Source organism: Neopelma chrysocephalum, unplaced genomic scaffold (genome assembly GCF_003984885.1).
Source record: "Neopelma chrysocephalum unplaced genomic scaffold, ASM398488v2 Primary Assembly neopelma1_87, whole genome shotgun sequence".
In the NCBI taxonomy this organism is placed as follows: Eukaryota; Metazoa; Chordata; class Aves; order Passeriformes; family Pipridae; genus Neopelma; species Neopelma chrysocephalum.
Window position 1 is genome coordinate 2,827,519 of NW_020897749.1, and position 26,305 is coordinate 2,853,823.

The window sequence follows — 26,305 nt, forward strand, 5'->3', positions numbered from 1 at the left end:
GTATTGTTCCTGAAAATTAATGTAAGATTATAAAATAATTCTCTCTGTTTAACAGATTCCCCGTATTTGCCAGTAAATTAAACATAATCTTGTGTTGTGGGAGGCACGCTGGAATCTCTGTGTATCATCTCTCAGCACTCAGATGAGCAACTGGAAATAAAAACATGGCTCTACATCAGCATGTTGGCACCTCATTTTAGCTAATGAAACACGAGTAAAACTCACAGCTTCAAGGTAAACTGTGTCTGCCAAAACTACCTGAAGTTCATAAAAGTAATTAATTTCTAAACTCAGAAGAATAATTAAAATATGCAAAACATCTATTGATCTTGAGCATCTGGTGACTTGTCAGTAACCACAGACACTAAACCAGTCCATTTTAACATACTGTTAATTTGCAGTCTTTGATTAGATAGATTTTTTTGGTATGTATCCATAAAACTACAGGGATCATCCCTGCCATTCATTATATTCGTTTTAATAAATGACCTCGGTTTTGTATCCCAGCAGGGAGGTTTGCAACAGTGAATGTTCCTGTCAATTGAAAATTGATCTTTTCCACAGGATGTTCCAAAAGATTAAGCAGGTATCTTTAGGCATGAGACCCAGGTCACCTCCATCCTGTAAGTAGCATTGTGATTTTATTTTTTTCTTATTTTTTTTTTTAAATCTGCAACAGCCCAGAGCAGTGTCTCTGAGACCACAGGATTTTACCTCTTCTACTAACTTTGAAACAAAAATGTAACTTATAAGGTAGATACATGAAAATATAAATAGTCTCAGTAGAATATGACTCAGTGAAATAGTCTCAGATGGATAATGACTATACTTGCATCAGGTTGAAGAGAAAAATACCTTTCTCTATAGAGATGTTTCATAGTATATTGATCTTTCCAAGATTATTTTTTTCTCTGCCTCAAAACCTGCCATCAAACAACTGACCTTTTAATTTTAAATAGCATATATAGTTTCTGTTTTGATGGACTAGAACCATAGAGCCAGGTCATGCCCTGTTAAATTCCATCAATGGTAGCGGGGTAGAACTTGGAATAATGTCAGCCAGAATATCTTGCTGTCAAATTACCATTTCCAAGTCTGAATAAAATATACAGTGAGAAAACCCACCAAATGATACAAGGCATCCTGGGAAGGGGGAAAAAAAAAAAAAAAGAGAAACAAAAGAAAATAAAAAACCCTTATATGCAATGTGGTTATCTGGAAACAGTTCTACTTGCAGATTGCATTACAATTTGAACTTGGATACAGATTCACAGAAAGTTAGCTTAAGCTCACCAGATCTCAGAACAATTTTAGGTCAATTTACGATATTTTACTCATGAAACTCTGCAATATTTCAAAATGTCTGTCTTTAGTAAGACATCCAGAGGAGATCTCTCTTTTCAGCTGAGTTGCTTTTTACGCAGAGCACATTCACTTCCTGCAGATGGGAATTCTGGGTCCTGGGAGTGGTTGCATTAAGCCCTGCAGAACAAAACCACTGGGCATTGCAAATTCAAAAGTCAGCCCGTCAAGCTCTGTGTCAGGAGAGCCTGGAGTGCAGCGCCTGTCCCGGCACATGCAGGAGGCACCGTCGGTCACATTCACAGCCCTTTTTGCAAATGTCCATCTGTGGAGGTCGACAAAGCTCAGACGATCCCAGCTTGGCAGCAAGAAACTGGAATGGTTTATTCGTACAAAAACTGGTATTTTATGGGTCTGGGATACTACATATTCATGGGGGGCGTTGTATACTCATCAGAGGGCTGGCTTATTACAACTGGGGGCTTTACAGGGATGAGGTGAAAGGGGAAAACCCAGGTTTACAAATCTTGAGGTCTTGCAGTTACATCATAGGGGAAAACCCATTTTATCTTAGGGGAATTAAAGGGGGGAAAAAGGTATTCAGGTTTACAGAATGCACAGGATCCAGGGAACACAAAGGGAGAGAGAAAGCACAATAGGTCTTCTGCACAGGTTTGATGAAATCAGGGTGTGGATTCTCTGGCTTGGCCAGGGCACTCCACACCAGTGATATCTCATTTACTTCTTGAACTGAGGTTCTTTCCCCAACTTTCGTAGCCCACGGCTTTTGGCAGAGACCACTCAAATCCCTCTCTGCAGATATTATATTTTGGGAACCAACACCATGCAAATCTTACTACTGCATCCCACTCTGTCTGTGTAATCCACCAATTAACACTTTAAACTCTGGCAATGATTGTGCCCATGATATTGGATTTGCTTTTGACATGTGCAGCTTGAAATGCAGGATCTAGTCCTGCAACTGCTGCGAGGTGGAAGTTAAAGCAGCGACAGAAGTCACTGTTTCAATCTTCTCTGCACTCGTTTCATTTTGTTAGTTTAATAAGGACATATCTTAGATGAGTTGCTTATTTCATCAGGTGAATTGCTGCAGTTTGTTTCCTCTTATGGAGGAACTAATTTTCTTAAACCCTTTCATTTCCAAATGGTATACTCCTTGACCATTTTTAATTCCAAGCAGCTGTATTAATTCCTTCTACAGCAGTCCTCAGCACTGCAATTACAGCATTAGCATTGAGCTTTTCAGGCTTGATAACAGATTCTAATTTTATCCCATCTGGTTTATTGTGAGGATTCTTTTTTTTGTGCCTGGAGGTGACTTTTCCTTAATCATTTCTTCTGTACAAGATTGCTAGTAGGAGCTTAAAAGGCTTTCTTTGCTGCAAAGACCAACTGCTGGTTTCTTCTCCACCAGGACAATGTACCAGCAGTTCTCTGGATAAATTGTCTAGAAGGCAATCATTTGGAAGCTCTTGCCAAGCTGGAGAGGTTATTAGCTTTTGATCTCTTTTCTTAAATAATATTACTGCAAAGTTGCTCTGGTGTACTGGCATTAGATCTCTACTGGGTTTTCTTCCTGAGAGGAAAGACTACCGAAAGCTCCTTTGTTCATTTACCAAAATAAAATAAATAAAATTTCTTCAAAATTAAGACCTCAGATATTCATGTGAATCTCCCACTGCAGGTACTAAAGGGGGTATGTGTACATGTGAAGTAACAACTGGGAATGAACAGGAAAGGAAGAAATAGTTAGAAAAAAACAAGCTGAAACAAACAAAATACCCCAACAAATGAACGCAGTATGTCTCCATCAGTAATTTTAAAAAAAAATTTGAGGCTTGCATTTTACCTTTGCACTTGTGCTGACAGTGACATGTCTGGCAGTGCAATAAGATGTTCAAAGAAGATGGAGTGGCTTAGCTCCCATTTAGGTTCCTAATGTTCCAAGCCAGTCACCCAAACAATGATAAAAGATGGGAATTTAATGAAAATAATTATTATTTTTTTTAAGATCATTTTTTCTAAATGCTTTTATGGCTCACTCATGCCCACTCTCAAGGTATAGTTTCTGTGGACTGCCCTACAGCCTTCAGTTATTCTTGGGAACTTGTAGGGTCAATGAACTTTGTAGGATGATACCTGTTCTTTAAACTAGGTAATACCTCCCAAGGCTAAGGATTGAGCTCTGCTCTGTAGATGCATATATATCCTTCATCTGCAGGCAGATGTCAGCTTTAAGAACCTTTTTTTGGGAAGGTGGATCATCCTAGGCTTTGAATGAAACAAGCCCATTCTCCCTAGCTGAGGGTAATGATTAGAAAGTGGGAATAATTTCTAGCCATTTTTGTCAATGTTAGCAAATTGGCAAATAGCTTTACAGCTGGACACTCAAGGAACACAGCCTTGATTCCTGCTGCACTCTGGCATTTCCTTTGGTGTGTTCTTTGGTTGTGTTGACTTTTAGTCAGTGATTATGACCTAAAATATACCTTCTTGCTATAAGAAACCATATGTGCTTGTGAATTTTTTAAACAGAGGCTCAGTATTTCTATCCTGGCCTCCTTGCTACAGGATATGTTGTAGTATGTGTATATATATATGATACATTCTACAACATATATATATATATATGCTGGTATTTAATCAGTTTGGACATCCTTAGAGTTGGGCCACTCTACCACTTAGTGATTATTGCGTATTTAACTAGGTATAATTAAGGTTATGACTGTATTTTTCATATGTATTTCAGATGCTGTTTGCCTCACAGAAACACAGTCAGCAGAACTGAGAACATATCCAGAACCTATCTTCAAAATATGGAGGAGTAGATGACTGCTTCATCCAGACTTTATGACTCAGTAAGAGCAAATTTCCTTTCATCTAGAAAGTCTTTGTTTTTTTGAAGAGACTTCTCCATTTCAGATAGCTGGTATTGTAGAAACACTTCAGATTGTTATTCAACCGTTATATGCTCTTTGGGAATTTGAAATAAACTACAGAACTTATTGCAGTTTGTTCTTTATATTTCCTGTGGATTCTTAAATGCTCTGAGTTTCTTCCCAGCTCTCCCTTGTTGAACTGTAGCTACCAAAACAATATTGCAATATTCCTTACCTGTTGGATTGAGTCCCAGCATAACTATAATAACTCCACTGGCTTCTGTGCTTTCACTGCACAAATCTGTTCACCCTGAAAAGGAATTTCTTAGTGAAAAGATTTTATTGCCTTTTTTTTTGACAAGGGAGCATGTCTCATCACAAATGATGTAATTTCTACTTTTTCCTTATATATGTGCCTGGCTATAATTTTTTGAATCGTTTTATCTGGTCTTAATAATCTTTTTTTTATGAGCTTTATGTTGTCTAACCTCCTGCAGATGGCTATCCAGTTCTCAATGTACCCCTTCTCTCTCCCCATTCCCACTGGGCTTTGGTACCTTAAACCTTGTTCAGAGATTAGTGAATCATCTTTTTTTTTTTGTTTTGTTTTGAAACACTTCCACATCTACCTTAGAAGTCTCACATCTAATATCTAACATCTACCAGTATGCTTATTTTATACCATACCTATTCTACCAGGTCTAGTTTAGGTGAAATTATTCTCTCATGCTATCACCTAGAAAAACCACATTTAATACCATCATTCATGTAATCATCTCATGTATGTCTTTGAAATTAAAGTTTTCTTTTAGCCACATGTTTAGAGTCACCCGCCTGTTTCCTAATAATATTGTTGTTGCAATATAACATCTTTCATAACCGAAGACTAAATTATTTCCTTTACCTGATATCTGTCAATGCAGGAAAGCAACCACCAAAAGCTCTAGTACCCCAAAAACATCTGTCCTCCAGCTCAATCAGTAGATAGTCATTTATCATTGCATATCTTAGGACAACAAAGTCAGATTTTCATTAATGTGGCAATGCTTTTTTTCTGAGCTAAGATTGAATTAATCTCCTTCAAATGAATTTTTGTGGGGAACCACATCAAATGTCTAAAAAATCCAGAAATACTACATTTCCTGTCTTCACTTTGTCACTAATTACTTTACTCTCTCTCTCTTTACATTATATTTTTCTTCCAAGTTTGCATTAATACAGCATGTCTTCTGCATGACAGATAATGAGCACGTTTCTTTAATGAAACATTCCAATTTTGAGAACAGGTGGTCAAGCGTCTATTCCACTGACACAAGGAAAAAGCTACCTTGACTAGAAAATAAGTCTGTTGTGTGTAAAATACAATACCTGCCATCTCAAATTGAAAGGAAAATGTTCTGAGTATGTCACTTTAACACTGGCTCCATACCCAAATTGTATCATGGGCATAGATGTTTCGTTTAGGGTTTTTCCTTTACATTGGCAGCTGCTAAATAAAAGTTGTTTCAGTTTCCTTTTTCTGCTGATTGAGTGGTTACCTCGAAGTCCAGTTTCTAAACAGCATCTGGCACTCTTTATGCAGCTATAAAATATTTAAAAAATAAGGTGAGCCACTTCTGGCAAGCCTGTTACTTGAAACCCAAAGGGAATTCCGGAGTCTATAGCAAGCTTTATTATCTCTCTGCCAATGCAGCACATCTAGTAATATGAGACTGTCTATTGTGTTAATATCAACCAGGCAGAGAGAAATAGATGACCCTTGTCACAGCATCCTGCCCTGACTTTGGCCTGACAGGTACTGAGGATTTCCTGATTAAGCAAAATTCTGAGCAATTACAGCTGAGATGTAGAGGGACACCTCGCAGTGCTGTCATGCTTTTTGTGATGAATCAAAGTATGACAGATTGTATGTAGGCTAGAAACTAAACTTCAGAAAGAGGTTGGCCACCCTGAAAGCTGAAACACATGAGCTCGGTCATTTGTTGACACGTTGCTGCTCAAAAGGTGGAAATGGGAATTAATTTATTTTCATGGCATTAATTTTAATGCTGTTGTAAAGTCCAAGCCCTTTGATTGTTTACTGTTTGGAAGAGGGTTAAGGCACCCAAGTGATGGAGGTAACAAAAATAATACACCAAGAAATACAGAAATGCAAAGCTCGAGGTGCTTGTGGCAGTGGCACCGGCTGCCTACAGTGATGGGAGACCGGGAAGGAAAAATTCCCCTCTCAGGCAAAAAGCACCTCAGAAGTGTGCCTCTAAAATGCTATATTCAGCAATAGCAGAGTGTTGCCTGCTGAGAAAAGTTCTTTCATGTAAAAGCACATCAAGGAGAAGGTTTGATTTCATAAAATGTTTATTTTTGTTTTCCAGGTGTGCAGGCCTGATGCCCAGCTGGAGTAGGTCGGCATGGCTCCATTGAACTAGAGTTGCCAGCTTCAGGAAGTTATCGATGCTCTCAATACTTTTGTGCTTTTATAAGACATTTCTGTACTTTTTTTTGTGGTATTCCAGCTTTTACCTTATGGTTTTTGCAATTTTGCCTGTCTCGGAACAGGTTGCCGCGTCCCCTTTATCTCTTATGGGAGAGCGAGGCTACCCCTCACAAAGATGGCAATTCTTAAGGCTTAAATATAGTTATCTGTCTCCTCTGTGATTCTTTCAGAGTCCCCGAACTGAGATAACTGTGGCACTGGCACAGAAACGAGGTTGCAGCAATCCATATATGTTAGTGCCTGTGACACTCTCCAGGGGGTGAGAGGATTTCAGATGAGTCAGATACATAGCTGGCCTGAAGCTGAAAGGGAAGGGTCCAGGGACAAGTAGCCTGATGTGTATCACCTTCTCTATTGTATCCTCCATGTTATAGCTTTTGAAAGCTTTGGGCATGGGTATTGCCCTTGGAAACTGTTATCTACCACTGTGCTATAGACTTTATCTGTTGGCTGATAGCAATATGGTAAATTAGGTTTTAAGCTTTGCATGTAAAATATAATTTAAAGTCCTTGGGATTCAGTTTTGAAGTCAATAGAGAATAGGGAAAAAAAGTCGTTTCAAGTCAGTAAGTTGAAGATTTCTCTTTATTTTCCTAATATGCTCTCAGGTACCCTATAAAGGCATTGGAAGTGCTGGTTAGGGGCTTAGGGCATCCATTCATTTCTCTCCAGTGGGTTTTCTGTCCCCCTTTACAGGAAAAAAATTCAGCAGAAATGTCATTATTCCACTTCACTGTAGACAAGGCAAGTGATTCTGAGGCTTATTAACCCCTTGAGTAACTTAATGGTATATTGTATGTCCCGTAAAAATGGACATTTTGAAAAAGAAAAAGTGTTGGCTTCCCCATGAGAAACACTGTTTCACTGCCATGCTGGCATGGAAAGGTTCGAGATCATGATAACTGTAAAAAATGCATCCTCATGGGGACAGCACTCAGCAGTTTATTTAGCACAGCTTTTGATTTAGAGGGATGCACAATGGAAAAGCAAGTACCCAGCAGCTATGCCACTGCTTTGTGTGTGGGTGCACACACATCAGAGGGGCCCAAAAAGAGGAGGCAGCACAGGCTGCTACCTAAGTCACCATTACATCACCTACTGAGGTGAAAAAATAAGAGGCAGTGTGAGTAAGTAAGGAATGAGTGCCCAAGTGCATTTGTGTGTGCTATTTATGTGAATGCTTTGTTTCGTTGTGTTTATGTTTTGAGGAAAAGAAAGAAAGGAAAGGGGAGAAAAGAAGGGAAGGCACAGGGAAGAGTAAAGTTATGTATCTATTCCAGTAGTTTTAGAAAAAAATAATTTTTGTGGTGCAGATACTTGATTTGACATTCTTAAGACCATATACGAGCAAAGACAAAAAGCCTCTTTTGTAGCCTGCTAGCATAACAGGAAGAGAAAAAGTGCCAGAACCCAAATCTACCACAACTCAATAGCTGGTAGTTCTGCCACCCTCCCTCGTGCCACCCTATGTTATTTTTCCCATGACTGATGCACAGACAGTTGTGTCTTCCTGCCCTCTTCTGCCAGCAGGTGACCAAGATACTTTGAACCACATTAAAAAAAAAAAATCAACTTCCATTCCTAATAAACATTTCAAGTCCTTAAATGTCAGATTTGGTCTCATCCTAGTACAATTTATAGCAGCCTGCCTTCTGCTTGAACTGATCATCTGCTCTGAAACAGTTTTAGAAGTGACTTCTAGTCCAGACTGAAGATGGAAATCCTGCTCCAGTGGCCTTTGAGAAGACTGTTTTCTGCACTGAAATAACTTTTTAATGCAAAATAATATAGCAAAATTAAAAAGCTTTTGCCTCTGTCCACCAAAGACAACATGCAAAGAATATATGGAAGATGCAGAGCGTTTGTCTATGAGTCTGCATATAAAACATACTTCCAAGTGCTTTATAGAACACTTCTAAATGTTTATAAATAAATAATCTAAATATATGTCTGTAAAATGCCATATATCTATTTTATCTTTGTTTTGAGTTATAAATGCTGAATTTAAGGAACTCATAGCTACCATGATTTTAAACATCTGTCAGATTAAGTTCTTCATTTGCTTGTGTATGTTCAATATGTGAAAAAAATTTTTTTCTCTCTTGCAAAACAGAGTACTGCTGTCACACAGCAGTGAAATCGACCCTTTGTGTAGGTGATTTTGAAATGAGTGAAGGTAGATTACATCTGTTTTACAGGTATTGAATCATTCCCTGCTCAAAATCCTTAAAAGCCTGTTGAGAAATTTTTCCTCTTGAGCACTCTACGAAGGAACACACCTGGTGGGAAGGATCTTCAGTTTACTGAAGAAATTTCATGGACTATAGACTTCTGATATTATGCTATTGTAGGATTCTCTTAGAGGGCTATCTGATAAAACTGTGTCAGTAAATATTGTAGTTCACACATTTTTATGTTCGAGATTATAAAAAGAAGTCTTATATGCTTTCTACAAGTGTTTCAGACAATTCTTTAATTTTTTTTCCAAGAGCCATCTGGGAGATGCATGCAGCTTATTCAACTCTTTGAAATTATTCACAGAAGTAATTTGTTATTTCTTTTGCAGAGGGATACAAGAAATCTCCCCCTTTCCATTTTGATTGCTTCTTTTCCTTTATTATTATTCCCTTGTTGCACAGTTTTTTGAACTGCTACGAAATATAAAACCATTTTTATCACAAAAGAATATGCATAATGATATAAAACATATTTCAATTTATTTAGCCTTTTCTGGGATAAAGTCCAATTACAATCTTTAAAGTATACCCTAGCTGATATTACTCTTCCACGGAACTTTCAAGATAGGTTTTCTGATAAAGACTGATTTAAATACTGTATCTTGGCTTTTTGCTGATTTAAATGTTCTGCGAAATAGATGCACTATTGTCAGTTACTGCTGTGTAGTTACCATATATATTTATGCTCAATTTGTCTTTTCCATTTTTAATCATCTTACCTGTGCATTGAACATTTATATTTTCATGAAAATGAACTCTCTACAGAACATCATATATATTTGTTTTTCATTCATGCTGTGTATTTTAATGACTTCAAATACTTACAGTAAACACAAAACTTGAACCTAGTGAAGTACTTAGCCAGGTGATTAATTTTCAGCACTCAAAGCTGAGATATTTTGATGGAACAGTTCACAGGAGCATTTTTCCAGGCCCAGGCAAAACTGAACACTGTGAAACCCTGAGGCAAATTTAGGTGCCTCCTAAAGTTTGTAATGATGCCTACAGATTTTAGGCATCAGCAACACTGAAAAGCTTCCCAGACTGAGAAAGAGAGAGATTGGTTCCTCTTGTAGTGAAGTAGATTTTACCATGAGATGTGTCCTAGGAGAGATAGGGTTTAGCATGGCTCGGGCAGACACCTACAACTAAGTATTAGGAGAATAATCTTCACTTACCAAAACTCATCTAAGATTTTTGTATATTTAGGCTGACCCTAAATACAGAATTTTCAACAGGTTCATACTGAGTTGGTTTTTCATTTACCCTCTTCCAAAGCTAAATATTTCTCTTCTGTTCATTAATTTCTTTTTCTTGTGCGTTTGTATAAAAACACCATAGGTGCCCAACTGTTCTTTTGTTCTTTTATCAAGCTGGAGTGCTTGATTCATTGTATACATTTCCTGCCACACATAAAGAGCTGCTCTGAGCAAGTTCTCTTCACTGTCACTGCAATAACTAAGCCTACCAATGTTAAATTTGGGATTAACAGGTGTAAAATCAATCAGTCCCCTTAAAGAAATGTAGTTATATCTTCCTGTTTCATTTCACACAGAAAAGAAGTTCTGGTAGCTCAGTCTTATCCCCTTTCAGATTCATGGCTGTGTATTGAAAAAATTACTGGGTACTTTTTGTTCCCACCTATGGACAAGGAACTGAACTCCAGAGTTTTACAGCACCAAGGACATGGAACAATCCTTGGGACCTTCACAGGTTGTTCCGAATACACTTATTTCTTTAAGAATTATGTTTTCCTTCCTCCAAAGCATCAGGCAGCATCTAATGATGGAGTCAGGTTGTCACCCTGCCTGATTTTTGTCTCTCTTCCACCACCCTCATTTTCTGCTGAAGATCTGCATGAGGATGACATCTCCCTCTCCCACTATCCTTGCTTCCTTGCTTTGCTACTCTGGAGGTCGAGAGGGGTCCTTGTATGTGGTACAGTTCAGAAAGGGATGTGAGTCTATCCACACCAGTCTGTCACCATCATTTCTGTGTATATACAATTCTTCTGTATTGAAGATACAAGTGCTGGGGTAACACAACAAGAATGAAGGCATTACTGTAGTGTTTGCAGCTGTCCCTCAGCTCCTCCTCAGCAGTGAAACTGGGGCATATTTGCAGTAAACTGAAGGAGACTCTCTGGTACCAAGTGGATTTAAATTATTTAACAATAGGACTTTATTCAATGATGTCTATCTACTGCTTTGTGTTTTTCTGCCACCCTCCTAAAACTCCTTTCTTCCTTGCTTTCCAGACGCATGGCATAGTCTCTAAACCACAGAAAAGATGACTCATTGCAGTCACTCTGCACTTCTCTCCCCTTGTTGCCTGCCCAAATAACAGCAAGTACTTCAGACTAAATTGAAGCTTTCAGGTTTTCTCTTCAAATTTTTCAAGATACTGTTCTCTATTTACTATTAGTGAAGTTCCTTCATTTATGGCTTGGGGCTTTTTTTAAGTGTGAAACTATTTTTTCTCAACATCATTAAATCTGCAAAAGTTCACATAGATACATAAAAAGTCTTATTAATGGAACCAGCATTTCAGAACCTTCCTTAACTAAAAGGACTTCTGCTTGAAAAACTTTCATGCTTCTGCTTGAAATAGCTGAGTTTGACATAAAACTGTTTTCTTGATCCAGAAAGAGTTCCAACAGCAGCAGAAACAGTTGTGTATCTGGAATTACAGATGCAAACTGAACATGAATATGCAGCATCTGTGGTGATTTTTGCTGTTATAACTATGGTTTTAAACTATATTTGTAGGGCTGCTGGTGGTTTTCAGGGGTTTGATTTGCTAGTTTACTTGTTTAACCTTTCTTTTCTTTTTAAGGAATGTGAAAGCAGTATGAGAAATTCTATAACATGGATGAGAATTTCTTTATTTCTACGAATAACTAGAATTGATTTAACAGTCCAGAAGCATATATTTCTGAAATGCTAGGAGAAATGGCTAAGACAAAAAAAGAAGGACAGGCTGGTCCATTAATCTTTATTTTGTTGCTTAGCCTGGTAGATTGTTTTAGTGTTTCAGTCTGCTAATTGCAACTAATCACGGAAAAGAAAGTCTATTAAAACAAGAAAAAACCTACAGTGCTTTGTTTTGTTGTGGACTATCAGCTAGTACTTGGTAACAGCTAAGGTAACAGCTGCCAGTTTATTTTGTGTTACTATTACATAAATCTGGCTGGAAATGTTCTAGATGCTTTTCCTTTGCTAATATGTAATTTAAAGTTGGTCTTAATTGGTTTGTTGCTGAGTTTTCTGCAAGGAAAAGAATCTACTTTAACTATGTGCTAAGGGTCTATTTTTGTACATTTAAAACTTCCCCACCCCTCCTCCTCCTTCTTCTGTACCTGAATTTTTCTGTAATAGAATGGAAAAAGTGTTTAGTTTCTGTTGTTTTGGATTGTCTTGGGGTCCTGTGGAGCAGATTCATAAAAGATGCATCCACTGCTCTTTCTGTGTTGTTTTCCCTTCTGCCCCTTCCCTGCTCCCACCCCAAATAATGCTTTTAAGAACAGCAGTTAATATGATCCAAACCTTGGCTTCTGAAGTCAAACAACAGAAAGTTTCCCTGAGTTTGTGAGCCTGGGTCCATTATGGAGCTAAATAATTTTGCTAATATTAATATCCAATGAGCTGAGAATATTCTTTGAATGCTCAGGATTCACTCTGTCAGGAAGCAGAAATCATCCCAAGTGACTAGCTGGGATTAGTCACGGCAATTACAAACAGTGCTGGGAATTAGCAAAGGTGAAGCATTTTAAAGCATTCAGTCAGCTCATGTGTACGTATTGATGCCTTGCATAAAATTATTCTTAAACACAAACTTGTCTATAAAATGGAGAACTGTATGTTTGGGATTTCCCAGAAAGCAACAAAAAGATCACTCAAAAAAAACCCCAAACCAAACCAAAAAAACCCAAAACAACAACAACAAAAAACCCAACCACAAAATCAAAAAAGCCCTTCTGTTTTTACATGTCTTTTTGGATGAGCTTTGGTTATGCAGTTCTAAAAATCAGCGTGTTTAGTAATTCATGTACAGTTTTATGTACACCCCCAGTACAAAACAGGCTTGTTTGCTGTCTTTAATATATAACATTTACATGAATGGTGGTATTTATGAAAATCACAGAAACATTCATTTAGATAGAGGTAAATTCACTTACAGTCTTTCAAAAATTAAAATACTTTCAGGTCATAGTGCCAATCATAGCTTTACTGTAAATTATTCTGAATAATTCATAAGCAGGAGAATGACATTTTGACTTTTACCTAATCTAGCCTAAAAGATTAGGATCTCATAGGAAACCTGATAATATGCATCAGCTGTTTGTAATAGGACAGAACTGGAGACCCTTCCCAGGGACACAGAGCTCCTCTCCAGTCATTCTGCCAGCAGGTGCTTTGACTCTGCACGCAGATGCAAGGTCATCATCACTGAGCCACAGAACAAGGTGCTGTTGCAGACCCCACTGAGGTTATGAAAAGGAACTGGGTATTCCATGAAAGAAGGTTTCTGAAGTAAAGATGGTATAAGCACAGCTATGAGGTGATCCCAAGTTTGGGAAAGAGGCTTAGGGTTTCCATTTAGTGGTTGCAAAGGCTGCCTGAAGTTTTAGCTGTGATCTTCAGGTGATACGGTGTAAATGTGATTGGTTGTATCCATGATAGTCTGGGAAGAAACCTTTTCTTCATGTTGCTTCCCAGCAATTTGCAATATGTGAGTAGTTTGAGGCCTTCTTTCTTCAACAGTTCAGGAGCTCCAAGGAAAAAGGTAAGTGTGAAATGGAGTGAATGTGTATTCATTTTGTTTGATGCATTTGGTCATTTTGGTGTTTCTGTGATTATGGAAGATGTGCAGTTTTATGGGATGTGAATGGTGTATCTTTGGGTTTGCTGGGAACTTAGAAGCTTTAAATATGTTAAAATGTGTCTTTGGAATAAAGCTACACAGTGACTAAGTTGGATAGCAGTGTCATAAGATAAAATAGGCTACTTTTCCCCCCATTTTGCTCTGGAGTTGTGCAGGACCTTTTTCTTACTACCTTTGCCTTTATCACAGTGATCTTTCCTGGCAGGTCACACAGTATATCCTTGTCTGTGTATCTCAAGAGCTGTATGATTTAATTTGATTTATGTGTCTTCCTCTGTTGTTAATTAAACTAAAACCTACACCTCAGGTTCACAACGGCTTTGCTGTTTTAATATCCAAGTTTTCTTCTGCTCTGTCCCTAATCAGAACAACTGAAAGCCCTAAGGAAAAATAAACAATCTCAGCCTTTATAGGACTGATTTTTATTTGAAAATTGTCAGAGCACAAAATACTGCCTGTGCTGTTATAATAAGCCATGCAGGAGGAGGCAGATCTTGGCTCCAGGGAAGACCAACCTATTTAATAGAAAGATTGGCTACCCAAGGAAGCCATTTTTTAAGCAGATTGAGGTCGCAGCGATCTGCAGGGATGTGTGTGTTAGAACTAATAAGTTACCGCTGTACCCATGACGCTTTCCTCCTGATTGTTTTGTTTTAATTCCAGCAAAAGCCATGGAAAGTCCCCCAGCAGTTTTCTGTTTCTGACCTGCTGGGTTTACAGCCCCAGGTAGCCAAACACTTCAAGCTACTCATTTTATAATGTATCACTGACAGCTTGGAAAGCGAGGGCGAAACTTAAAAGTTGTGAAGCTCGAGAGATGAAAAGAGGGTGGCAAAGATGAAACGCTAGTTAGAATTATTTCTTTTTCTCCTCCACTCAGCCTAACTGAGTAATTGCAACCCAGCCAAATCTGTGCAATGCATATAATTTGTCTCTACAGCAGACAGCTGCTGTCTTCGTGCTCCTATGGTGGTGCCATTTGTGTTGCACGTGTCCACTCAGGACATTCTTGGACTCCATTAAATTGGCCTCGAGTGTCACTGAATATACCCTTCCTTGATGCTACCTGGGTCCAGCCTATATTTTATTTCCTGCCTTTTAAATCAGCAGCAACTTTAAGGGTTTTAAACAAAGCCAGGAATGTGGCCACCTGCTAGTGAAACAAACAATTGCTAATAAAACTCATCCCCTCAGGCAACTCCTTGGAATCACGTACATTATTTCTGCTTCCTAGTTGAGAGGTACAGCGTTACCATGATGAGTTCTAAATTATTTCATTAAGTTTTCTTCACTCCCTGTTCAATCTTTAAAAAATTAATTACCAATTCCTCATTCTGTCAATTAGTGAAAACCTACATAAATTATAAGAAAGAGCTACTCAAGTCATGATGATTTTTTCAAAGAGTTCTATTATTATATAAAACTACTCTAAAAAAATTGCTGTGTTTAAGTAAGTGATATGGCCTTTTCCCACAAAGTGTATTAAATAAAATTATTAAAAAGGAGTCATTTTTAAAAACAACAGAAGTCCTTTATACTTTATTTACTGGAGTTCCAGGCAATGATATTGGTCATATGACAGTGTTATGTGGGCCACAGAAAACAGAGAATGCCTTGGTGCTGTACCTAAATAGGACTGTTGCTGAAAAAGATGTTGTGGGTATTTTTTTCTTTATTTGCTTTCATGTTAAAATGGAGTTCAAGTTTCAACAAAATTAGAATGGGAAGGTTTGTGTCATTTCTTAAGCAAGGAAACCTTTAAGTGTATGTGGCCATATGGAATACTGACTAATAAAATAGGGAATATGCTGATTTATTTTGGTATGGGATTCCCCTTCTTCCCCCAGAGCTTGTCCAAGCTGTCTTTTGCTGTTGTAGCAAAAGGAAAATGGGATAGTCTTTAGTATTGTGTTTAACACCAGATACTGGAGTTTTGAATCAATGCTTGTTCAACCATGTAAATTCCCCACGGATTAGATTTAAAAGGGTATTGATATGGTAAAAATAAAGTGGTTAAGAAAAGGCAGTGCTTAACTGCAATCATCAACAACCCACCAAAGAATTTCAGCTTGTCAGTTTTCTTGTGCATTGCAGCTGTTTACAGTCTATAAACACATAACATCTGTTTCAAAATTATATCCCTGTACGGCGGGGTTTGAAAGGGTGCTGTGTATATTAGTTCAGACAGGACTTCTGATCCAAGGGTTGTAGAAAAAGGGGTATTAGATGACATATTAATAAAACCTAGTATGCATTCTTTAGCTTTCCTGTAGGAAATCCCCATAGGATTGTTTTTTATAAAATTCCCAATTTTGACATGTTAAAGTCAAAGAAAATAAACACAGGGGTTCTATGTGATGTATTTCTGAGGGTTATTCTACAGTCCTAGAGACAACTCAGACAACCTAAATGTACCTCATCAGTAGATCAACTGTGTCCTATTAGAAGCTTTAGGGCTTTTGTTCATCCTCACTATTCTTTTAAATGCTATTGAAACATCATAAAAACCCCAACCCTTATCATGGCTGTCTCAGCTTAGTCTCTCTGACCCTTCTTAAGGGAACCATTATTTAATTCAGCTTAAAAGCCACCTTGACTTTGTAGGCTCTTCATCACTGCAGTGCCTATACCCAGAATGATTGCCCTGTGATATGTAAACCATTATACCAATGATCTGGTATGAAAAGCTTTGTGTATAGTTGGTGTATGACCTTTTGTAATTTAAGTTTTTCAGGCTCTTCAGCTTTTCTGTTGTCTTGGATTTCTTTTATGAAATAAAATCTGTATTTTCAAAAGAGGCAAAATTCAGGTGTAACTGATGATGCCTCTGGCTGAATGAGTTTTCTTTGAGGGTTGGGAGGAAAGTAGGCCAAGTTAAATTTATGCCTGCTTGTATATGCATTCACCTGCTTTTCTTATAAAGCAGGCAAGTAGCTAATTTTCACTTATTACTGCCATAGAGATTTTAAGTCCCTTTTATCTGATCCCTTTAAAGACTTTTTAGCTGTTTGGGATGGTGACAGCATTCAGGGCTCCCTTTAAATTAGCAGAATCATGATTGTTTCTGTCAGATATGGACCTGTTGCTGTATGTAAAATTAGAACTGCATATGTACATCTCCAGCCTGACTGCAGTGCTTTGTTCAGGGCTGTGAAATCTTCTCAGTCAGTCATTAGTATTTATCTAACACCTGGAAGAGTTTTACAAATGAGGGCAAACTGAAGTTAAACAACCTTATTTGATTTGAGTTGTGTCAGGGAGCCCTGAGAGGAGAAGAATGGAACAGAACTATGAAAACATTGGTCTCTTTCTCATCTTACTCCGTTTATTCCTTTTGATTAATGGAAAATCAAAAGGGGAGCGAAGATCCTTGTTATAAGGAAGAGGGAAAGACTGCAGGGATGGTACGTTCCTATGCTGCAGAATAGGAGTTGTTGTCACTTGGACTGCATGAGATTTAATATTTACCCCCTTTTCAAATCAACAGAAATTTTGGGTCTCATTTTAGTTTCCATCATCAGACAGTAATTCCATCTTTTAATCCTGTCTGCTTGGAAAAAAATAAGGAATAAAAATAAATTTGAGAAGGATTAGGTAGAGAGTTTGGGAGTGTTGTAAGGTATAATCGTGATTGTATGCATTTAAAATAATAGTTGGTTTGCACGTGCCATCAAAGTTGCCAAGTATGCAGAAGTACCAAATTCTCAACAATTTATCTTGAATCTGGTTATCTATGTTGTTTCCATGAAAACAGCATATAAACTTAGAAAAAAACATGTTTTCCATGAAAACAGTGATGTAAACTTAGACTGCATGAAACAAAACTGAGAAATAAAGGCCACTATAACCACATGGTGTTCTTGTATAATCATAAATTCAATATTATGGTAAGTAAAGACAACCAATTGTTTATATTTTGACTCATTAGCTTTAAAGAAATCATATAACAAATACTAGTCCTCCGTATTATTGTCAAATATAGCTTCTCTGTGTGCCCCTTAGGATAAATACCACTATTTGGGAGTGCTACCACATTAAATCAAAATAGCCAGCAGAAGGCTTACTTTTCTTTAACAACTTAATATCCATGTAGTGAGAATTTTGGTTGAACTGATTGCACTTTCATTAGGTCAGGTGTAGCAAAACCTAAAATAACTGAATATGAGACAGGTCAATGTGAAGAGATCTACTGTTGGGGCAGCACAGAAGATCCCTCATCTTTCTAAGGAAGAAAGGGCAACTCATATTTTTTGAAAGTAAAAATACCCCCAAATGATTATCCAAATCCCATTGCTCTAAAACTTTTGTGTGTGAGTTATTAAAAAAGTGTACTGGTCTTATTAGATTTTTATAATTTTATAAGATGCTCCAAAAGAAAGCACACTGCTATACTATGTGGTTATCTTACAGCATGTGTGCTTGATTTTAAAAAAACACAAGCAAACACAAAAATCCCAAACTTCACAGAACTTTCAAGGCATATTATTTCAAAAGTTATTTAGTTTTTACGTAAAGTGAAATATTAAAGCTTTTCCTCTTCTAATAAATAAAACATAGGTATATTAAAAGCATCTTAAACAGCTATTCCCTTATAAATTTAAAATGGTAGTTTGTTGTCTGGACTCCTGTGTCTGTTTTTGTTAAGAAAAATAGAACTGTTGTGTAACTGTTTAACTCTTTTTACTGCAGCACATCTTACAGGAATAACAGGAATATTTGTGTATCATGCTCTAAGAAAATCCTCTCTCTTACTTTCATGCACACTTATTCTATATTAAATGGGAGAGTTTCTTTTGTGTTCTAGAAATAATAGATTATTTTATTCAAGGAGCAGAGGATATTGGTCCAGAGTTCTAACTCTGTCTTAATCTGTTATGAGGTAAAAGTCATAGATGTATCTCTTGGTTTCTATCACTGTGTTTTGTAGGGGGTGATATGGGTTGAAATGGTGGCTTAAAATTACATGGCAGTTATAGGTATGGGTTCATATATGGGCTCTTTGTGTCCCACTTGCAGCATTTATACCCTTCCTGTGGCTAACCCTTCCTGCCATATGTCTCCTTGTATTTGTAGTCCCTGACTTGTGTTTTCCAATAGATATTCCAGGTGCTCACATAGGAAGGGAGACTGCTCTGGGCTCCTGCTGACAGAGTGAAGAAGTGGACAGGCTAATAAGCTTTGTGATCATGACCAAAATGGCAATACTTTTCCATGCATGGTGTAGTGTTTGAGAGGGCTGAATTATATTGGAATGCTGTGAGCATACAGGACAGAGGTCAAAGTATAAATTAGGTGAAATGAGCTCTATAAGGATCCCTCAAGGCCCTTTAACTGGCTTGAACAAACAACTCCCACTAAACATGATGTCAAGAGGAACTGTTAGAGTTTGTTTAGTGCTTCTCGTTTGTCTGTTTTATGGTATTCATGGAAAAAAATATCCTGGTGCCATCAACCCATGGAGGTTTTAAAGGATAAAGTTAACTGTGACTCCAGTAGAAGCATGTCTGGGATAATGTCAGAAATGTAAATAGATCATTGAGCTTGTTTATATCTGCTTTCTTAATAACCCAGAGTAAAAATAATACACAAGGAGGTACCTGTCATAAACATCAGCAATGCAGGAAGAAAGGTGTCTGAGAGGAGTGGGACCATCATAACCAGGCCAGAATCTTGAGCTACACAAATAAGGGCATGAAATCAAAGCTGGGAAGAATTCAAAGCTTGGTAAAACTGGCAAATGTGATATGCTTGGCTTGAAAGTAGTCTTTAAAATATATTCACTGTTTCTGTCCTTGTGATCACCACAAGGGTTTTCTTTCCAGCTGGGTGATCTGAGCATGCCACCCAAACAACTTGCCCAAGCCTTTGCAGTATGATAATCAGCCTTTCTTTGAGTCAATGTTTAGTTAATATGTTGTGTTATGACAAAACCCCTGTATTTTTTGGATGGAACTTGATAGACTGTTTCTAATGTGCATTTTGGTAATCACTTTTCTGGTATGTTTTCTCTAAGCTAATTTAAAAATGAGTTCTGTGTTTCAGTAAACTTTTAATGAGTGCAATGTGGTAAGACTTTGCTTAGGGACTAATCAGGGAAAGTGGACAAAACAAAATATGAACATCTCTCTAGTGCAATTTAAAAATTTAAATGAAATTAGGCAGGCTACATAATTCTTGAAGCAAAATACTTATCATGTGGGTAATGGAGAACATTTTTAAAGTCCAAATGTTTAAACTAAACAAACTGTAAACTGTATTTAAAAAAATGCATAAAAATCCCCACCTCTTGAATGTGTCTGTTCCAAGCATCAGACTGGGAGTTAAACGTGAGTAGTTGTTTCCCAGGGCTATTGTTGAACATTAGAAAAAAAAAACAAATGGAGGAGGAATCCACTGTGTTGACAGGAAAGATAGTTGATGAATGCTGAGGAATAGATTAGCAGAAATATGCAAAAGGCCTCAGAACACTGTATTGCATTAGTGGAATGCTCTTACACTTCAGTTTCCTCTTCCATTTTTGTGGCAAGTTTAACGTCTAATGAAAGTTTAATACGTAATGAAAGCCAAGTAATTAAGAATAGGGCTAAGCAGAGACAAATAATCACTTATTCTTGCACACTGAGCCTGGTGATGTTCAATAACAATGGTTGGCTCATAACTGGATGATAAATCCTCTTGATGGGGACTCTTCTCAGTGTTGTTTCTCCTATTTAGCAGCCTCTGCCTCTCACTGTGTTACACGTGGGAGGCTGGGAAGAGAACCAGCTTCTCTTGTTTCAGCATTACCTGGTTGTGACACTGTTAGCTTTCTCTTTAATGGAGTCTGCTGTGCTGGCAAAGCTGGGAATTGAGATACTGCCCTTGGTACTGGGGAGGTGATGCAGGGGTTTTCTCTAATTATTTCAGGATGTCTCTGTGGCAGAGTTTACTCTCAATTCCATGGCCTACCTGGTATGGGCACGCTCCAGTTCTCCAGGCAGAGGCACAACAATGTCCAAGAGATAATGAAGTTCTAAATTGGGGTGAAAAGCCAGGAAGTCTAATGTGAATTAACAATGAAACAAGAAAACCAATGCCAATGAAACCCTTTTTTTTGTTTGTTTGTGGGTATTTTTTTTTTTGTAGTTTTTGGACTTGGGAATACTGTCACACTTTCCTTTTAACATCTTCAGGATAGTCTTATTTAGGTTATCCCCTTCTTATTGAGCCCATCTATTACCCTGTGCTGTGGGACCCTGCAATTTCATTGCACAATAGAGCTGAATTTTAAACAAGGTCCAGAAACAAACTTTTCCGGCTAAGACCAAAGTGCTGAGACCCTGTTGCAAGTTGTAATAAAACAGGTCCAAAATATAAAAATTTAAAATTGCAACAAGTAAAGATAGATGAGCTGGTGCAGTGTCTAGGTATGGGCAAAGTTGCTCATGTGTTCAGCTGTTTCTGTGCTCTTTACATGGGGGATGACCTGTGGAGATCATTCAAAGCAAACCACATAATTCTACAACTTTGTTCTTTAAAGCAAAACAATTATTCATTAATGAAATCATTTCATGAATGCGTTTTTTTAGTAACTGAGCATTTTTCACCTACTGGAAAATCACACTGTAAGCAAGTATCAGATAAGTGAGTGTCTTTTAACTGTTTATTGACAGGATAAAGATATTTACAGGAGACTTAATACAGCATTGTAGTTGGATATGAAGTAATTAGAATCTAATAGTTTTTCTTGAAATGATATTTTATTCAGGAAGCAAAAGAAACAGTTTGTCTTTGCAGTAGAAATAGTCAAATGTTTGGCTCTGAAAAACAATTTTTTCTGGAGTAGTGATGTTTCAGAAACTTTGTTGGAAAACTGCTGCTGGTAGTTCATATTGCAGGGATATTTTTTTCCAACTAGGTTGTATACATTAATGTGTTTTTCATTTTCCAAGAAAATCTGTATCTCTATATTGGTCAGAAATATTTTCCTTGCAAGTATCATCGTGATAGAGTGTAGGTATTTCATTGTTGTAACTGAAATTTCAGTTTGCTTTTGTTCCTATTCTGAAAGCTTTCATTCTGTAAATATTTGGAGCTGCCCCAAAAAGCTTTTGAAGATGGATATATGTGTTTGATGTATGTCTGCAATAAAACAAGATGTCAAAACCATGTTCTGGGTGGCAGGGGGAAAGTGGAGGCAAAGTTCGGAGTACCTTAAAATTGTCAAAATATAATTCTGATGGAAGGACCTAACTATAGGCTCCTTTTCTTTTTTTTCTTTTTTTTTTTTTAAATTGCAAATATGAGCTGCCTTCAACAGGGGCAAGCATATGGATTTCTATTGACTGCAAAAATTTCAGCATTGCTCTCTGGCACTCCAGTTGTCTCAAAGATTTTCAGGGACCCATTTGTCACTGCGCTGGGTGATGACAGACCAAACCTATTTGTCACTGTGAGTGACAAATAATGTGCACCACTAGGGACTTCTTGGCTGTATTTCATTTGTAAATCACAAAAGCAATAAGGCGTATTTGAAATTCCCTACAAAGAGTGAATGAAGGACTTGCTACACATTTTATTTTTATACTGCATGATGGTAATTCTGTATAATATGTAAGAGTAATTGCAAACAAAAAGGTTTGCAGCATTTTTTTCTCAGAGTTTGCAAACTATGGTCATAAATCTTCAGAGGAAAATGTAGGATTGAGCTTTCTTGCTCTGAATTAAGACACTGAAAAAAACCCCAAAAAGCTGTATTTGTAGCCACTGGCATGAGATTGCCAGAAGGTTACTCTAGTACTTATTGACCCAAAAAAATCCGACCAGGAGAAGTAATATTATAGTATCCATAGTATACAAATGCTTGAAGAACAGAAAACTTACAGTAGGGCCAAATTAAGTTTCAAAGCAATAAGGACTGCATTGGTTATACCACACAACAGATTTGGCTGCTTTGTGATGTGCGAGGCTCTATCAGAAATCAGAGACATTGTTGGTTTTGTTCTGTTTGTTTATTTTTTAAATCATCTCACCCTCTATTCGAAACTCCTCAGTGTCTTGGCATTGAATTTGGCTTTGATTTTGTTTTGTTCATGTGATGGATTTTCTTTTTAAATATTTGAAATATTTCTATGTATAAAGACAAGCCTTGAATGAATCTGAGGAGTTTCTGTCCTTTAGTACTTTCTGTTTAGCACATCTTGAATACATGAAACTCTTACATAATGTGGTTTAGTGGTATCATGACAATCACACCACGTTAAGTACAAATGCTTTTGTCCTGTTACAATTACTTGCACATTCATGGTAGAACATTGTCTGCCATATGGCTTCAAGTATATTTTGCCTTCTTGGCCTAAAACATGTTCCACACATAAATTATAACCTGGATGTCTATACATATTGGTTTAAATGCAAAAAATCATCTTGCAAGTGCTGCACCATAGTAATATTGCCCTAAGGAAAAGCCTGGAAGGTTACTTAAACAGCTTTTCTTCATGCTTGATAAATATTTATCTCCTGAAGAATGTCATTCTGAAGTTCAAGTTCTTCAGTTCAATAACAGAGATGGTCTGTTATTGAAGTGTATGATCAACTTCACAGTGATAATCTCAGTTACTTAGTATTACTACAATACTATCATTTTACCACTAACATATCCTTCTATCTAAAGCATATTTACTGTTGGACACGTAACTATTTACATACCGGTTTAAGCAAATTATTAGTAAGAAAGAAGAAAGAACCAGCTTTCAACTGAAGTGTTGTGTTCTTTTCAAAAGACAGTCTTTCCTTTAAGTTGTTTTTTTTTTTCCATGACTCTTGGAAAGCATGATATCCTTGGCTGGGCTAAAATTAGAAAGAAAGAAAGACCGGAGTTCTACAGAGAAAAACTTTTATCTTGGCTAACAATAAATCCTTGTTTTATTTTTTTGTAGTATCTTAATTAATTTGATCCTGAACTCACAGTAATTCTACTGGCACAGTTAAACTGATACACTAGGCTTTAATCTTTTTCCCCCAGAATATGTTGCTATAACACTACCTAAGGATGGCACAATTTTTCCCCATTCTGACACAACGGTGTGTACATCAATAGAACTGAATAAAATAGAATCCCCACCCAGGGATTTCATTTGTCCAATTATTTTTAGTTCTAAATATAATTATTGTTTTCCCAAATGTAGATCAGTAGAAGTAGGGAGAGCCTTATTTTGATAACTTGAAATATATTTCCAGGTTAGTTACACTACACTGAGGAAACCAACTCCTAGTTAAAAATAGTATGTTTGTATAACAGGGTACCTTTTGTGTGAACACATGCTGCGTAGGAGCACTTATCTGCTTTTGGCATTCCACACTCTTTGCGGCCTGGGGCTTTACAGCTTTTGGAAGTCACAGGTAAGGGGAAAATAAGAAGAAAGCTGAGCCTTGATTATTCCAGCAACAGTGGAATTAGAACGGTGGGGAGTCAGTGCTGAGGTCCACAATTGTTCATTTATTCAAAAGGAGTTGTGACCGAGCAAGGGTTCCACAGAAAATCTGAGGGTGGCATATGATTTTGAGGAAAGGACTATTGATTCTCATTTTTAAATGATGTTGTGGTAATATACTGCCCATCCTTTCAAGACTGATTTGTTTTTTTCTTGATACTCAGAGCAATGAATGCATGAGAAAGACAGATGAAATACTTGAAAGTGTCTTTGGAGACGGGAGTTGAAACCAATGTATGAAATATTGCTACAGCGTGAAGATGCCATTAAGGTATAGATATATATTATAAGAAATAGGAATTGATCCCCAAAACACAAGTTTGTTTTTTTTTTCGTGTAAGTTTGAGCAGAAGTAGGTATTTATTGCCCAAAGTTAACCACTAGCACTGCTCATCTTGCACTTAGAGAGGAAGCATTAATGCCAGAACAGAAACTGTCCTCTGGCCAGAGGGAAAAAACCTAATGAATTATTCCCTTTCTCAGAGATATCCTACAATTAAGTGGCAAACAAATAAAAAGAGTATGTGTTGAAGGGTACACTGTAAGAGATAAATATAAAAATATAAAAAACAAAGAAATGAAAAAAAAAAAGCTTTAGTGTCCACTTTTTATTTTGAGAGAACTACATGTTACAGCATATAAAGCTAATGGAAAATCAGATAACCTAGTAGTAAAAACAAAGCACATCTTCTAAGTCCACATGAAATGAAGGGTACATCTGTCTTAGAGTGATGAATTGCTTCATTTCCTTGTGAAATGTCTGTATTGCATTTAAATACTTCTATTAAATACTTTTAAAATAGTCTTTCATCAAACGGTAACTGCTCATGTGATACTGAAAGTGAAACTACTGAACAACTTATAGGAGAAAAACAGAAATCTGAAATATAGTATAAGCTGTCAATAATGTTTCCACTCATTACAAGTGACAAAGCCATGGTTGCAAGTGCAATAAATTAGAACTTAGAAATTTCATAAGAGTTTCCCCATTGTTCCCTGAATCCAATAGGCAGGTTGAGAGAAAAACACTAATTAAAGGAATTGGTGGCTTTTCTCCAGCACTGAATTATGAGGTCATTACTAGTTGTTAAAATACTTATCCCACTCAAATATTCATAATTATCTTGCAGACAGGGAGATTATGATAATACATCTAGCTCTTTTTATTAGTGGGTAGTTTTCATCAGTATTCTGGATTAGTCCATTACTCTGAGCCATAGCCACATCAACATAAATCACCAATGCAAATGCTAAACAAAAGTAAGTTCTCCATGGAAAGGACACTGCTGGTTGCTTTACTTCCAATAGTTCTTTATTCTGCATTACTTGCAGCACTTTGAAACCTGAAAATACAATTTCTCTTGATTTTTGTTCTTTCCCATTTAGTAAGCACTGAGGTAGATGGAGATCTATGCATGCACCTTTCCATGTGGTGAGCTTGGAATACGCTTTAATGTTTCAATATGATGCTTCTGCAGCTTGGGACCCTGGTCTCACCTGGGATGAGACTTTGGGATATCGGATCTGCTTTCCAGGAGCATCTCATTCAGTAGCCACCAACTTTTTTCTCATGAAGAGAAAAGTAGGTGTATGAAATGTAAATGCCATGGTTGAACTCAGGAGAAAGCAGGAGTGTCAACTTTTACAACAGAGAGTGATCTCTTAAAATAGATTAATTTGTTATAGACGGGGGTTTTTCTGTGGAAGAATAGTGAGTAAGCAGTTGGTTTAGAGAGGAAGTGGGAGAGAAAAAGTGGAAGAGCAATGATAAACATAAAGACAAAGTTTATTAATTCTTCAACACTTAAGACCTTTTGAGGTCAACTGAGAATCTAAGTTGAGGAGATGGACTTGTGATGAATGTACTGAAGAAGCCGGAGCTATGCAGCACTGCAGTTGACTCTGAGACGGTTAAATGCATATTCTTTACACATCCTTTAGATGTCTAATTCTCACACTTGAAGGAGATTTAAGGTGCACAAGTTTGTAATTTCACAAGTTTAGCTCAATGTTAAA